The 18121-nt window shown below is 35.8% G+C and overlaps 1 long non-coding RNA gene across 1 annotated transcript; it reads left to right on the top strand.

Annotated features, from left to right (window-relative positions):
• Positions 1–12063: 12063 nt before the first annotated feature.
• On the top strand, positions 12064–16870 carry LOC104842186. The gene is made up of 3 exons (XR_775423.1): positions 12064–12482; positions 14949–15083; positions 15759–16870. It is a non-coding gene; the product is annotated as an uncharacterized LOC104842186 (long non-coding RNA).
• The last annotated feature ends 1251 nt before the right edge of the window (positions 16871–18121 follow it).

The raw sequence follows: 18121 nt of genomic DNA, 5'->3' as shown, positions 1-18121 counted from the left end.
AGGTGCTAGAAGCAAATCTTCTTCAGATACTATTGGTGAAGTGGCTATTTTAACATTCACAAAGCTTACACTTCAGGAGGAGGGAGACAAGCAACCAAGTGGGTAGATTCAGAGGAATGTTAAAAGACATCCCACTGGTTCAACCATTTCCAGTTTGCAGAATGGTTTTTGTTTGTTTTGGGTTTTTTTTAACACCACAGCTCTGCTGGCAGCCATTTCAACAGCTTGTCTTAGGCTGTGAGAAAGACAGCTTCTCTTTCCATGGGATCAAAAGATATAAAAAGAACAACCAAACATACTGTAAAAATACAGCTAATACAGTATATAACAACCAACATACTGTAAACCACAGCATTATTAAATTAAAAGAATAACTGATCCCCAGAAAGTTTGGGATCCTTCCTTTCCCTATGTGAAGGAAGAAATGCCTCTTGAATTTTGTAGCTAAGTGCACTACTAGAGAAAGATATTCTTCCAAAGAAGGGGAAAAACAAATAAAATATTTACACACAGCATATAAATCCTCAATAAGCTTTTTCCCTATTTTGTTGAATGAGAAGGAGGTTGCTAAGCATTTTTTGTTTTTGAAATGCATTTCAGGAGTTCTATCATCATTTTTATTAGCTGCAGAATAGGTTAAGAGAAGATATTTTATTTATTGTTTCTTTGCAGTGATGCTGCAAGATGAGAATTCCATTTCTTTTCACCCAACTACTTCAGTGTTGTTATTTTTAAAGAAATGTGATACTGCTACCTAAAAGCAGTGTGCAGAACTTTAATTTCACTATATCAAACATAGGTTTTCAAACTAGCAAATACATCTAGGCTACCAATATCTACATAATTTGATATGCTGACACATTTTTATTTTCTGTCTCAGTAATGTCTCATTTCACTAACTCATGGCCATAGGCTACAAACAACTCTCACTCCCTGAAATGTCATACATAATTAATATGTGGTAAATTTTAAAAGACAAAGTTCTTCAGACCCATTGAACAGGACATTTCTTTCACTTTCTGTCCTACAGTATTGTGTAATGTTGATGCAAATCATTCTATTTTCAAAATAGCCATATTTGGATGGTCAGTGAAAATCTCCTGTGCTGATATTCCCAAACCTTTGGTTGTATAAATATAAGCATAAAAGTTCAGCTAAGTATGTTGGCCTTTATTTACCTGCTGATTCACTGACTGAAAGTGCAACTTACATAGCATATAAAGGTACATATACTTTTGGCCCTATAATGTTTGTAAACTCATGGACTAAACAATTAAAAAAAATTTAGCCTATACATTTTGTAAATATTTTTAGTATCTGTAGACAAATACAGCACTATATACTTGGAAGATACATTTTTATTATGTAGTACTATACCTAAGATCTATGCCTCCTGGAGTCTTCAAGCCAAATGCCATTCAGAAAACAGTTTCTGTTCCCCTTGTTTCTGTTTCACTTACTACAAATGCTGTGTAGCTATCCATATGATACCTTTGGTCCAACAGCATGTGTATGCAGATACAGTTTGTTTCCACAAATGATGTTTACTCACATAATTATTTGCAGATTTATCAGCACAGTCAGTTCAGAGAAGTAAAGCAGTCCTAGGTCTGAATACCTCATCACAGTCAACTTTTTTCAGAAGCAGAGACTCAACTGCAATGATGACTAAAACCTTGCAGTACCGGTGGAAGGAGAGCTGCACAGCCTTCCTCTTTATTTCGCTTTGCCACTCTCAGTTTTAGCTTTGTTCCTTCATTCTTGCTTTCCTATTTCTATTTTAGCCATCAATCTGAATGCAGGTGAAGCCATATTTATTGCAGTCCTTTAACATCAACTAAAATGTGAAACAGGTCTAAAAATTCTGCTTACATTAGATAAGGATGGTCATCAAACCTGCAGGTGTCTTACCAGATCAATGCTAATGATATTATATAGGCTATACAATTTCGACCATTTTAATAAGAAAAACTGGAATGAAGCAGACTCATCTCTGAATACAATTTTATAATTGTAACACACAATATACTCAGATTTTTTTTATGGCTGGACACAACGAATCTCTTTCCAGCATTGTAAATCTCTTGCACCACCAAGAAAAAGGTGGCTAGTAATCTCACATCTTTTTGGTGCATTTTATGGGCATGTCTATGTGCTCTTGGTTGCCAGGTTCAAGCTCCCAAAGCCAAATGGCTAAAGCCAATTGTGTCCATGTTGTCATCCCATATTCATTCACAACTGATGCCTGTTGCATTCAACTCACTTTAACAGGCTTTTTGGGCTCATCTGCTTTTGCACTCAGCAATGAGAGGCCTTTCCAGGATCAAACATGAGATGCTTCTTGTGCATTTCACACGTCTTATGATCTCCCAGCACACTCTGTGAGAATCTCCCTGGCATGTCAGTTCTTGATTGGCTCAGTCAGGACTGAACTCCCTGCACAAGTGAACTGCATGACAGGGCTGATGAAGACTGGGATGTGAGTATGAGGCATCAGTGTGATTTGGCTCCCCTGCCTCGAAGCCGACATCCCTGGAGTTACAGGACCCAGCATTTCTTTGCTCTTTAATCTTGCTAGGTCTAGGCACAGTCCTGGCAAAGAGGACATTCTACATTTGTCTAGATCTAGATATAGACTCCTGAGAATTCACAATAGCCCTCAGAAGGCCTATGACAGATTTACTGAACTGCCTCTTCAAGTTTTAAGTGAATCACAAACGTCTCAGCAACTATCACATATGGCCCGCATTTCCAGTTGAAGCTTTCTTGTCTGGGAGCCAGTTGTTTTGCACCAAAGACTGAATGTGAGCCAACAGTGGGTACTTACGGGATCTGGAATCAAATATGAGAGCTTGCAATCTAAGTTACGGTCAGAGCAGGAAGTGCAGTACTAAGCGTAGTCTAGTTCTTACTCTCAGAGAACTTCTGTTTATTTCTGTGACTTGGTTCCATTAACCAGGTTACAGCCAAGAATCAAATCAAGCTTCCAGCAAGGCCACTTTTGTCACTCATTCATTCAACTGTGTATCATCATTTTCCTTGCGAAGACATTCAAGAAATAGCTAGGCATCCTGGTTTAAACAACAGTTTCAGCATACATTTTAATGTAATACATGCTGCACATTTTCCACAATAAGAATCACCACTAAAAATGCATTATAATCCATGTAATTATTCTACAGACCACACATGAATTGTAAAAGCCAAAACACAGCCAGTGGCTAACTGGGGGAGAGAGACAAGAGGCAGAAGAAGCAATTTAAAGTAGCAACTAAAAGAGTTTTAATTTATTTTGTCTTTCATCAAACTTGTACTTAAGAAGACTATGTTCATTGAATTAACATGAATTCATAATATTAGATAATATTACACCTATCACATCCTGGCATTTACTTTCTTATATGAAGAGTTTTTGCAAATGACTGCCCTATTAAAATACTGTATCTTAATGCTTTATACTAATTCATAAATCATTTAACTGTCAATACTTTAAACATCCAATGACAATGTATCATTATGCTCAATGTTTTGAGTCTCAGTGTTTCACTGTTGATTATCTGTGTTACTTATTGAATGGAATAAGTCAAAGTGTTTCTTTTTCACATATTATTTTTGGGAGTGATATTCAGACTCTCAAACAGCATCATCAGTTAGATGCTTGAAGCCTCCTGACAGCCCAAGTCTGGCATGTATTCTTCTCCAGGAGAAGGTTATTAACAGAATTAACATAATAAGGTTTTGAAAACCACACTGTAAAAAACTTTTTTTTTTCCTAGGGTGAAACAGGAAATAATTGCACCATTCTACTAAAGTCTGATGAGTTTCCAGATGTGAACTATCTTGGGAAATTATTCATTTTCTGTGACCAATTTTTTCACTGCAGGAATGCATCTGACAAGTTCTACTATGTTTTTAGAAGTCCATTTCCAATTACAGAACCAATTACTTGGCATTTTAATTAAAAGAGAAGGCTGTTTTTCTGCTTTGAACTAGATAAACTTGCTCTGGTTTTGACATGGGTAAAGATGGTAATTTAGTCCAGCTTGAATGGTTAATAACATGAAAATTTTCCCCTCCCTTCCTATAATAAAATGTTTACTTTCTAATAATTTGTCTTCTGTCTGGATTGTCTAATAACAGAAGGCCACTTTGTGCCACATTATCAGTATATAGTTGGAAATTCCCTCTGTGGTAAGGAATATCCCCTGGTGGATGCTTTCATTAGAGGAAAGGTAAAGCCTAATGAAGCTGTTCTGGATGCTACATTACTTTGCACAAAATCATACCAACAGACCCTATAAAGAGCTATTTCAAGAGGCCAAAATAAGGCAGCATTATCAAGCTCACAAAGACTAAGAAGCAAAAGCCTATGAAATGTAATCCCATCTCCTCATACTTGCTCTTCTGTACAGAAAAACATAAATCATAACACAAAATGTCCTTTTTTTCCTTATTTGGGTGAAATTCCAAAGGAGCACATAGTGGAAACCCAATGGAGAAGTCCTTTCAAAAAAATATATGCACTGAGTTCTAATAATTTGAACCATGGATGACGCTGCTTTACTGAGGTAGGCAGGCAACTGAGGAGGGCTGCTGAGAGTACAGTCACTTAAGGTGTACATGGGAAGGGTTTTGCTGAGGTAAGTAGAGATGACTGTAGCTATGTTTGGCACTTTTAAGAAAGTAAATATGAAGAAGAAGCCCCACATTTCAAAATTAGAGATTAGTAATTAATTATGTGCAATTATTACTGCCAAAGTTTATATAAGACCTACACTGAAAGAAAACTACTATTGCTGTCACAATCCTTTGGTTTTGTTTATTTAGACAACCAAGTGATCATGGCTAGGGAAATAAGATTAAAAAAAATTAACAGCTTTTTTTTCCTTCTTAACTTACAGTTGAAGCCATCAGAAAGTAACATGGGTAGTTACCCATATAAATGGAATAGTTTTGAATATTAAGTAGGTAATACAATTCCAGTTGCTGCCTCTCCTTTAATGACAGCAGTCACCTAAGCAAAAATGCAATGTGTTTTTATTTATTTGTCATGTGCTGTTATCCTGATTTACACCAGGTACTAGTAATTTGTTCACATGAAGGAAGTGAATGAAACATGATATGACACAATACATATAAACATGTAAGACAACACGCACCACAGTGGAGAGATCACAATTATCAGCAGATGCAACTTCTGAAAAACCCCATTTAAAGTTGACTGAGAAATGCTGAGGTGATTGACTACATGTGTATTTCAGAATGTCCTCATTGCACAACTCATATCTCCATTTCCACACTTCAGAAAAGTCACATTACTAGCATATTAAAATAAATTCTTATTGAGGAAAACCAATATGCACTGGTAGAAAGATAGGAATAAAAAGAAATTTTATCCCGTTACCTTAGAAAGAAAGGGTCCAAAATAATAACTGATCTCAGTCTCGCCTTCTGTAATTCCTTTTGTCAAGAAATATAGGAACAAACATGGTATTTCAACCAAAGAGGAATTTAACACAATTTGCACAAAACCCCCCAATTTGGGCTCACACAAATTATAAAAGGAAATAGATGAGCTACTAAATTACTTAGTTTATTATCAACATGTCTTTTTGTCCCTTTCTTAATTCAATTACATTTAATAGAGGTACAATATTTAACAGTCTCCCCATTTAATTATTCCTCAATGATGTCAGTCAGCATCATCCACTCAATCCACATTTTTCCCTTTTGTCTCAACCAGCATTCACCTAGGGCTTCTACTATCTACAACACAACATGCATGTAGATCATTGAGGTGAAATTCAATCTCACTACATAACTTCTATAACATCTTGATAAAAAAAAGCCAGGAGAGGGTTCTCCCCCCCCTCCGGAAAACATAAATAATTCTTATATCTCAGTAGATCTATTGACTAGCTTTGGTCAAACTCATATAGGTTACAAGGAATAAGAGAAATAGCTCTGCATATGCAGCTTTCATATTTCAAAAGCATCTTATGTTTAAGACACTATTTGAGTCTATGAAGTTTGTGGTTTGTGGGAATTGTGGTTATTTAGCTAACTGAACTCAAAGATATGTGAGAAAAATGTGCAAAATATCAATAAGAGAGCATTTATACGTATTTCCTCTGCTACAGTCAGTAAATATTTTTCTTAAAATGTGATAAAGAAAATTCAAGTGTCCTCTGAAGAGTTACTGCCTTATTCAGAGACTGAACTCAATCTTTAATGTGTGAAACAGAAGGATTATAATTTTGCTTTAAAAGCAAGTATCAACAGAATTTAATTATGGAATTACTTCTGATGCTTCACTGATATTATGTGTGCCATATAAAGCAAAATAAAAGACTGTCTCAGAAGTGAAGAACATTATTAATCCTTCTAGAGCTTAAACTAGCACAAAAATACTCTTACCATCTCTTCTGCAGTTGTTGCTGGTTTATTAATCTTTATGCAGAAGATACTATCTATCATAATATCTGTGCTATCAAAAACTCATAAAACATCGGTTTTATGAGTGATGGTTCAGGAAAAACCCTGATACAAGGAAAATCATTGATACAAAGAAAACAACCCAACATTCATGATAATTCAGCTTCACTATTCAGTAAATCAAACTGCAAACTATGATAAATAAACCTGAATTATTGCAGGAAATATATCAAACCATTTGGTATTACCCTGCTATATTTGTTCATCATTGATGCAGAATTTGGGAAATGCTGCAGCAAGTGACATAAAAGGGCCAATGGCTATCAGCCACACAGGTAGCCTGCTGTGAAAATTTAGTGCCAAAAGATTACTCTCCTGTGTGTAGGACACCTGTGGGTGAATCCTCTATCACACCAAAAGCTGCTAGCTGGCAATCAAGTTCAAACACCTGATCACTAGATACATGTGTATTTTGCTGGTCCATCTGCGGCACAGAACACGTGCCAGAAGTTTCACTAAAAGTGAGTAAGAAAGGAGCAGTGTAAAGTGTGTATCATATGTTTAGGAAACCCTTTGTTCATGAATCTGCACTAAGTATTTTATTACTTTTCTTATTCATAACCAAAATGCACCACAGGCAGTGAAAACATCAGATTTTCAGTTATGGCCTGAGGGATTTACAAGCTATTATTATCGTATTTTGGGGACTACTGTTGTACTGTCATCTTTTCTCAAAGCTCTTGAAATTTCATGTTAAGATAAACTTCTGAAAAACCAAAGTTAAAGTAAATAATTCCCTGACTGATTCATAAATCTGTCAGAACTAGTTAAAAAATCAGATCACTGGTACTAAATGCAAACTTCCTGGTACACATGGGTGAAAGGAGATCTAATGCATGATGGGATAAAGAACTGCCAGTCTTGTTAAAAACGGAGATTAATCTAAACCTCACTGAAGCTAATGGGACTTTCCATTAACTTCTACAGTCTTTGGATCAGGTCCTGTAGTTTATTTTTCTCTGTCCTTTTATCTTCTCTCCCTTTCAGATTTGTTTTTCTCCTTTATGTGTTACAAGAGCAGTACTGAGAGCTGAAATGGACAATGCTTAGCTGGCAGTCATTCTCTGGTAATTAGACTGAGTCTCAAACACCTGACCTGCACATCTATGGATATCAAGCACGTCTGAGTGCCCAATTACCCAGGAGTATTAAGAAATAGGTTTGGAGGATGGGCAAATGATTTGATTCTTAAACTCTTCTCTAGTTGACGCTGTATATGCTGCTTCTTTAGCACAGCCTAGAAGACCCAACGAGAGACTGGAGGTCAAATCCTGTCTGAACCATCATACACGGTGAACAATTTCTTCATACTGTTCAGGATCTTTGACCTTTAGAAAGTCTACAGCATTCGTAATTATATCTAAAGCAGCTTTGATGGTGTCTTCCTCTATAATGGATTCACAGACATGAATAATACTCCTTAATTTTCAAGTATTTCTTTTTCAAATTAATATTTCAAAGAAAAAAAACCCCTTATCTTGTTAAGAAGAAGAGTTTTTAGGGTTGTAGCTCTTGCATAGGATGATACAGTTTGGTGGCCTCTCTTGTTAAAAATGTTCTAGTACCCATCTAATGCCCACTTATTTATGGATTTTAGACTAAAAGCCCTTTTTTGCCAGTTTTCTTCACAAGCACTTATCTCAACATCCTCATTAGATGGTTTTTCTCTTTTCTTTTTTTCAAGGCCTATCCATGCCCTTGGTACTTTCTTTTGTTCCATTCTGCAAAAGGAATGGCTTTAAAGGATCTCTCTCCACCAGTTTCAACTTTTTTTCCTTTGTAATTAGCCTTATTTGAGGAGCAGAAAAGTAGAAGACCAGAGAGAAATAATAATAAAAAACCCTGGTGAACAAAGGAGATGATATTCTTTACTTCAATCATATGCTGTATAGCCTGAGTCAAAGAACTTGCACATCTTTCTTTCTTTTTTTTTTTTAAATCTGACTCATATAGTACATGTAAGCCAGCTGAGAGAAAATTTTGAAGCTAAAGAAGAAGAATCTTTTATTCAGATGGTTGTTGTTATTACCAGGAGCTTATTTAAAAGTTATAATTAAAGAAATCTTTTGCAGACAGTAATTCGGAAAGGAAAGATACATTTGCCATCATCTGCTGAGAAGGAATATATTGATAGTATTAATACACAAATGTATGAATAAGAAAGAATATATTTGATGTTAATGGGCAAGTGTATGAATATGTATATTTCAAAAATAAGCAGTGAAATAATCTGAACTATAATGGAACTTGAATATGAATTACTGTAGAATAAAGTCTAGAACTACTTGTATCATAACTAAATCTGGTGTCAATCTTTATTCAAAAAATAGGGGAGAAGAATTTCTTTGGTATTCTCTTTCAAACTGAAAGAAATACCCAATACATATTGGCAGTTCTGATAAATCTTAAAACTCTAGAAGGTATTTCAGCATACACACCACCTGTGGAAATACAGACACCTGAATTTGTAGTGGTTCTGAAACTCACTTGTGAATGGTTCAGAAGAGCTATGAAAAAGAAAAAAAAGAGGGTGCCTTTCTTATAAAGAAAGTGAATGGATTTGTATTCTAACTTTCTTCTTTAAAAACGAAAGAACATTTGTACCTTGAATATCAGGTCTTGACTTCCTAGGTTTTGTTTGCTCTTTTTGTCTTTTCCCTTTTTGGTAGACAGTTCTTACAAGACTAGATATCTAAATGAAGGAACATTTACCACCTGGAACAAAAGGATATTTGAAACTTCAAAAGATAGAACTCTTCTCCAAAAAAATTTCCAAGCATTTCAGTTAAGAATATGTATAGAACATCTTTTACTATTAGAAGTCTACAGCTGTGAAATTCTTACTCTTTTTTTTAAATATTTGTGAATTATGTATTTTTATTATTAATATCACTCTGAATACATACATGAAATTTATTTTGCCACCAAAAAGTAGATTAGCTAACTTTTATATACTTGAAGATCACTAAATTTGTGTCTTGTGTTGACTGTCCTGATTTTATGTTCAGTCTAAAATATGTTCAGCTAAAGCTAGTAGTAATTTCCACAGACGTTATAAGATTATCTAATATTTACTATAAAAGAAGCAACATACATGTAAAGCTTTGATTATTTAATTTTTGTTTATATGTCTAACTTTTAATAATTTTAGAGTTATCCAACTCAAACTAATTTTGATGGGTACACAGGTCAGTTAAATATTTACACAATTGGGATACTTCTGTGAATTTTACTCACACGACAAGATCTTTTTTAATCTGCCAAACTGAACAGAAAGAGACATTCCAGCAAGATGATAGGCCATTTGTTCTGCTGCTTACATGAGAACAACCACCTTTTTTTGCCACTGATTTTTTTTTTTAGTTCTAGTTGAAATTCTAGTGAAAACAAAACAGTATGGATCATTTGAGAATGATCGCTATATGCTTTTGAATCTTAAAAAATTTATTTAAATTTAGTTTGCATTTTGGGCAAAGAGTTCAGGTATTTGTTATCTAAATAGGATCACTATTCCTCATTTTGCATATCATGAACCCAGTCAATCTACTGACATTCTATGTATCAAGATGTGTAGGTTCATACTTGCAAAACAGGTGACAATTCATTGGTTTGCATACTGCTACAAACTGCAAGTCCGAAGTGGTTAAATCTCTCATTTTGTCTCCGTACCTCGTCAGAGTTCTGTGGTCTCTGCTCATTTACAAAATTGTCTCAGCTAATGCAAATGCATTATGTAATCCATGCTCATGATGGACTATCAGATTTAGAGTTTGTGGCATGCATTGTTTAAAGAATTACATATGTTTCTGTTATAATTTACTATACTGCATGCTTAAGACATCTAGATGCGCTATATTTTATCAAGTAAAGCACTTTCTTTTTTGTAAAGGGAAGTGTACTTGTTTTTATTTTTATTTCATGTTTTTTTATTTCATATTTCCTTTTATATTTCCAGTTACAAGTTGACATTTTCAATCGATCTCTAGCCGAACCCAGCTATAGCCTAGGTATGTGCAGGAAAGGCAGACAAGGATCACAGACTTTCCAAAATCTGTAAATGTGCAAATACCTGTGGTGCTTCACCTGCATGAAGTTTGGCACAGAAAACATCTGTGGGAAAATTAGAAACTGGTTCTTGCTCAGGCTAAGGGCAAGTGAAGAGATTTATGGAAGGGATTTATATCTCCTTCTTTCCTTAATAATCTCAACCTAATGAGCTGAGAAGAACACACCATGAAGTTATTTTAACTATATCATGATAGAATAAGCATAATTGGATGCAACTAATTGTTTCAAAATCTATTCAGTTACATTGCACAATTAAATTTCATTTAGCAGCATGTTGCATAGATTAAATATGTTGAATACAAATTATTTTTAATTTTTTCCTTTTCATTGGTAGGTAACTTACCCACATATTAGTGGTAACTTACTTACTTTGTCTGGCAGTAGGCATTTTAAGGACAAGTGATCAGTTTCCCACAGGAAATGACCCCTTCCTACTTTTTAAAGTAACCAGACAGAAGCCAGAGAGGCAGTTTTCTCTATCTTAACTTGTACATATGCAAGTATAATTTAAAATGCTAATGAGAGACATTAGGAAAGACTTCTTTACTAGCAGGTCAGCGTAGCTCTGGAATAGGCTACTGAGAGAAGCTACGCATCTCCATCCTTGGATGTTATCAAGACTCAACTTGACAACACCACAGCTGACCTGCTATAGCATTGACAATCATCCCACCTTGAGCCAGAGGCTGGACTAGATGACCTCCATAGGTTCCTTCGAAACAACATTTCTACCATCCTGTGATTAAACTGAATGAATCCATACTTTAATTAGGCACAGTCAACTTCTGACTTCATTACTCATTCACAAAAGAGAGATCAATATTAAGTTGTTACTTAAAACCCGTATTTTTCATAAAATCTTTCTTCAAATACCTGAAGCAAAAGCATCTCCGATGGTTCTGAATGCCATTTAAGCAGAATGGCTACGTTTTTGTTGCCTGGCCAAATGTTCTTAAACAGCACTCTATGCCCTTGATTATGGGTTTTCATATTAAGCTGAGAAAGAAACCTGCTCTGTGCTGACAGACCTGAGGACAGTAGAATTGCTCTGATCCTGCTGTGCAGAACTTGTTCCTTTGTGAAAATGTATTTATGTAAGTAGTGAGTCTACTATTCAGTTAGCTGAGCTGAAGTGGGATCCCTAAAACAGAAGAATTGGAAGAAAACAGATGAGGCAGAATCAGAACTACAATAACTGGTAACATACAGATCTCAAAAGTGTCTTCTTATGTTACTCATGACTCATGTCAGACTCCTGCTGTGGAAGGCAGCTGGGCCCTGTAATCCTGTTCAAGAACTGATGAAATGTCCTCTTTAAAATCAACCCAGTTTGCTCTCTCCATTAATATTTTAAAGCAGTTGTTCCAGAGCTCACCCCTCTTAAAGTTAAAAACCATTTAATTTCCAATGATATGCATGCCCAAATTCAATCCCATTTCTTGTGCCAACTCAGATGGCTCTTTTGCCACACTCTTCCTCACAGAGATCTTCTACTGAGGAGATTGAAGTAGACGGACGCCTGTAAAGTTGAAAGCAGACGACCCTTTATTGCTAAAACACACATGTATTTATAGTCACATATTCTGCAAAGTCATTGTACACGTGCACAAGCATAAAATATGATTGGTTATACCAACTCTGTACACGCGCATAAGCATAAGATATAATTGGTTACATCAACTTAAACATGCGAAGCTTGTCTCAGTCTAATTGGTCGAGATAAACTGCCGAATTGAGGGGTTTTGTGCCAAGTTCCCTTTATCATGGAATGCACACCTGTGTTCTTCTAACTGGCTTTATTATCATCTTTCTTTTTTTGTCTTCTTGATTATTCTGTTCAAAGTCTTCTAAAGATGTCTGCAATGCTCTTGCGACCAGCGTTAGCTAAATATGTGTCCACATTCTACCTGCTACCAAAGGTTGGTCACTAGTAAGAAAATTTGCTTCTTGATATAAAATGAAAGCAAATTTATTTTTGTTTGCAAATAAACAAGGAGTGCTTTCCCACAAGTTCTGTCTGTCCAATCAAATACCAGAAAGACAAACTATATTCATGGCACCTCTTCAAATGAGTAGCACCACAATAAGGGTTTGCGCAGCACCTCTTTCTTTGGACTTAGTATGTAAAACGAGATTGTTGGGAACCACAGAGCAGCAGGAAAGAAAGAAAACTACTGAGTTTCAGGTGGATCTGCATCTGCCTCAACCATGCATACTAGCTCCCATGTCATCAACACTAATGTTACAATGGCACTCAATGCTCACAGTATCGCCAGTAGCCTGAAACCATACACATTAAACCTTACACAGTAAAGTCTGAGATGAAGGCATCCTGCCAATCTGTTCTCCCCATACTTTACAAATCTTGCAGACACCTAAAAGGGTTATCTCGAGTCCTCCTCACAGTAAATAAAATATTCTTTAAAAGGCTTTTGGGGATCCTCAGGGCATTCCAGTATTGCCAGGAAGATGCTTTACCCTACCTAGTAGAGAAATACATAACAATGTGCTTTAAAAATTAAAAATTTAGAAGAATCTGAATAATTGCTTCCTGTCAATTTTCTAGGTTGGCATCATGTAATTCAGGAGTGCACCATCTCAACAAATTCATTTGGAAATGTCTGTCTAGCCTGTGGAAAAGCTATGTAAAACTGTGTACAGAGCACAATACATAATGAAGTTTACACTTGCTTTGGGTTTGTCCTGAGGAACATACAGCAATTCTGACATGGTATCTGACAGTGTTACTAGTTACAACATGCAGCCTTGTAGCAGAGGAGTCTATTTCCTGTTCAAAGGTGAAACCAAAAACTTTAATAAAAATTTACAAGTCATTTGCCTCAAAGTATTAGCATTTGGTTCTCCTTAAAAAATAAATAAGTAACTGCATTATCAGAATAAATGAACAACAAAGTTATTATTTAGATATTCAAACTACAGGTCAGAACAAAAAATCCATAATGAAATCAGTGGTTTTCAATCTGATTTTTTAGGTGTGCATATGCTATAGTCTCAGACCACTCCCTTTTGACCTGATGATAAGAGTCAGTCAAAACTAAATTGATCAGGGTGTTGTACTCTGATTTGCTCAAATAATTGCATTTTGTTTTCTGACCTGCACAAAATGGAGCTGTGTGCATAAGCAGGGATGAATATCCCACAGGCAGAAAGACTCCGGTTTATTTCAGTACCTTTCTGGTTCTGGAAATAGAACATGCAGGAAAAAGTAAAATGGTAAGACATATTTGTTTAGAATATACATTCCCTACATGCATCAACTAAAATGTCATCAATCTTGAACAGATTTGCACACAGCAAAATCTCTGAAAATTGCGAAGCGCTGTTTGAAAACATTAAGGCAACAGAATTTCTCAGCAAAGCAGCAGTTAAGCAAATAAACACACTGTGAAAATAACATATTTTTCCCTAGGTTTTTTCCAGAAAACAGATGGATTTTATTTGTTTTGCTGCTTTTTAAAAAAAGTTAGCCTCAAAGCAGACTCAGCCAGAAGAATTTCAAACTGTATGGCTTCCTATATCTGAAAGCTAAAGGCGTATCAGGCCATCCTAATGCTAAGCATATTTACACTGTGACAAGAACTGTAATATAAATAACTTTTGTATTAACCTGGAAAAATGTTAAAGGCTAAAGAAAGAATATTGTGCCTAAATACAATGTAGAAAAGTGAAAAAATACATATTTGAGATAGGAGTACAATTAGATATTCTCAAGTTAAGCATTCTTGCAGAACCACTGCTGCTTCCACCAGTGTTGTCAAGGTCTCTTGATTTAGATGGGTAATGAATCTATTACAGATTATACACACATTCCACTAGTTTCATGTATTTATATACGTATTTTGAATGAATCATTCTGAATACTGTGGCTGATTTCCTGAGCCAAGAAGACTACAGTTTCTGTTTGAGCTACAGGATATTCAGCAAGAAAATAAACATTTTGATTGGAAAAGTGACTAATATTGATTCCATTACTTGTCTTGTTAAAAACTAGATGATGCTGCTAATTTTCATTTGTCTTGCTTTCGTTTCTAGGCTCTGAATCTTGTAATGTATTTCTCTACTGGGTTCATACAGCATGAATCATCACATATTTTCTCCCAATATTTTACTGCATGCTGGTGAGGACCAATCCTCATCTTAGTCTTCTTTTTCTGATAAGCTAAATTTATCAAGGTATTTATAACTATCGCTATAAACCAGGCACTGTTAATGTCAAATATGCATATTACTTTTAAAATTCCTTTCCAATTCTCAACATTAAAAACCACTGACAACTAAAATGGACACAAACTATTTTGATTCTCCTTCACACTTTCTCTTTGCCCCCTTCCTATGTTCAACCTGGCTTCCTGTTTTTTTTTCAGCAATGCCATGAGCAATGCCACGAACAACAATGCTGCTACGCCTGTAATAACTCAGTACTCCTCTGTGTATGTACATTATCCAGCTACTAGAATGGCCAACAGTGTTGCACTGAATATTTATATTCAAGAATTGTGGTAGGTATCCAGCTAATATATTTTAAAATCATAAAATATATAGAGGATTTAACCAAATGCACTTAAAAATACTTGGCAGATCTTGGCCTTAGCTATTAATCCTATTTATTTTCAGTGAAACTAAGGAAATACAACTGAAGAAAATCCTTTCATACCAGAACCCTAAAAATATGTTAATATATTAAATCTATTGATTTTGAACTTTTATTTTATTTAGTTTCTGCCTGGCAATATTTTTACCAGACAATTAGGAGGAGGAGATTTCCCAGAAGTCAGCTCAAGTCTGACTAGAGGTCAAAATTTCCCCACAGATATTCATGCACAATCTGGCTGTACAATGTATGCCTCATTCAGAAAGAAAACTTTTTAGAAGATATTCTACCTCTTAATATACTTTGACCTAAAAATTCAGAGACAACTCTTGTGAATCAGTACAAGTGTTACAAAGAGTTTAAAAATGGGTTATAAAAATTCTTAAAATTGTAAGGGTAAAAAGTTTTGAATAAGCCATGTTTTTAAAGCAATATTTAACTTTTAACTTCGGTATCTTGGATACCACTATTTATATGACACAGATCAGATGCAGGCAAAGAATAGATCAAATGAAAAGAAAGAAAACAAAGAGGAGGAGAGAACTACTCTTCAGTGACCAAACCACTTTCTCTTCATTTGCAGGAAGAAGGTAGTGAAAGTTTGAGAGTGCTGCCTTTAGGGGACCAGAGATGCAAAATGTTGATTTCATCTTTTCCCGTTGCTCTCCCAGGGCAGGGCGTACTGCTCCTGGCTTCAAGGCAACATCAGCAGTGTTCAATTGCAGGCCTAGCAAGAACACCCACTAGCTATACTCAAGGCAGTATTATTGAGCCCTTTCTCTAAGTCTATGTACTACCTCAGTTTAAACTTCTAGTTCTGATTATTGATCAAACAAAAAATTTCCACTCGAGCAGTCCTGCCAGAAAGCCAGGAGATTTTCTGCACAGAAGCACAGTCCTTCCGTAATGGTAGCCCATATACTGAGGCTCCCTGTTCAGTTTTGTATCCTGACAACTATGCTCCTGGGGTGCCTTGAGATATGCCTGAAGTACTTCTCTACCATCCACCTACTCTTTATTGGCTCTTCACCCTGACACTAGACAGCAGCCTCACACTGATCCTCTTCACCTTGCCACAGAGCATTCCCCAGCTGCAAGGTGCCATGAACATGTCTTGGGATAATGGTCCATCTTTACACATTTGCAGAAAATGCTTCAGAGAATCACGAACCCTAAATTTATGATTTTCCCCGATCTACCTGAACCCCAACTTAAGCCAAGTTTAATGACAAAAAGCTGCCAAAGAATTATTAAGCAAGCAATAAATTTAGACTTTTAGTTCAAGAATGGAAACCCTGAACTCCCACTTATATCCTAAGCCTGGTTGCTCAGCCAGTAAGACTTTAACCTTTAGATCTGTAACCTCTATCTTTTTTATACTTTGCTGTTAGTTTTGGAACACAAAAGCAAATACCCTAAGTGCACCAGCACAGTACGGATAATTTTATCAGTGGGAACTATGGTCATACTTATATAGTAAAGACCATCTCTTAACAAGGGATGCCTTTTAAACTGGAGACTACATCCACAACCAGCAATGCCAGAAACTGATGAACTGAAATCAAGTAACAAGTAACTATACAAAATTTGCTTTTATGGAATACAATATGAAACACAGGCTTAAGTATCCTCTTTGAATAACCTGAGACCTGTTACTTTAATTTATTAGACATTTGGAATTGCACACAGGGAAAAAAAAAAAAGGTGATACTTCTTCCTGAGCTAACAAAGTAAAGTTGTTAACGTCTAATTTTGAACTCTACCTTTGTGCTTTAGCAGATCTGAAGACAGAGCTTGACAAACTGGAGTATTTATCCAGACAAAAATAGCCACTCAGCTGTGCTTTAGTGCCATTTTCTGTCACACCAGCATGACAGCACTAAGTGTTTAGTTCAAATAAGTGGTTCTACGTCCTCTGATAATACAACATGGTTCCAGCATTCTGTTCACTACAATTTCAGCTCCATCAGGGGTGGCACAAGACAGCTCAGTATTCCCAGAGATTTTCAAACTGTGGTGCATGTGCTCTATTATGCACTCAAGCCGTCTGGTCCATTTGGACTGGATTCACCAGGGAATACAATTAGCTGGCCATTTTATTTACACAACCCAGCCTGCCAATTTGTCTGGAGCTTCAGTTATTTTTATTTTTCTCTTTCTTGCAGTTTCGAATTATTTCTGATGTGGTAGCTGTCTGTAGCACAAATTTTTCTTCCACTGATCATTAGCGTGTAAGGCAACCAACAGTTGGGGATTCATCTTGGGACAGTTAGGATTTTCAAATTAGCAGTAGTAGTTATTTCCTCAACAAACTGAAGTACATTGTTCTTTTAAATGAACCACTAGATAAGACTTCTTCCTAATGTGCTGCCAAACAAATCATAGAGAATATGAAGGAACAGCAACAGAAGAGCAAACACACAGCAACAAATTCTGCTCCCTGCTGCATGACTAATCGGTGGTCCCAAAACAGGACACAATTGTTGCACTGAAGACCAGAATTTGACACAGGCTATTCAGTATTTTAGGAAAACAGGCAAATCTTCAAAAAATGAGATGAGAAATGATCTTATCCAAAGGGCACAGAGCTTATGTGATTTCAGCAAGCCTCACAGAACCACTATTGTCACTGTATTTTGAGCATACTTCCCAAAGTTCAGATAACACATATAACACAAATATTTCATGTCAAAAAATAAGACCAGACATAACCAGATAAATACAAAATGTTACTCCCGTTCAAACACAAACGTTTAAAATGGTAAACCTATGAAAATATTGTGTGCTTATTCAAACTAGGAGGTTCATACATTACTGATTTGATGATGCCAAATATTATTTTATGCCAATGTCTTCTCTATTCTTTTCTTCCTCTTTCTCTGCCTCTGTCCTCCTGTACCAAAGAAAAATCTCTCAGTTTCCTCCATTTTTCTCTCGAGGCAACAC

This window comes from Haliaeetus leucocephalus, unplaced genomic scaffold (assembly GCF_000737465.1).
Source record: "Haliaeetus leucocephalus isolate CR32 unplaced genomic scaffold, Haliaeetus_leucocephalus-4.0 Scaffold973, whole genome shotgun sequence".
NCBI lineage: Eukaryota > Metazoa > Chordata > Aves > Accipitriformes > Accipitridae > Haliaeetus > Haliaeetus leucocephalus.
Note: the sequence above shows the minus strand (reverse complement) of the source record. Positions and strands in the feature narration are given on the sequence as shown.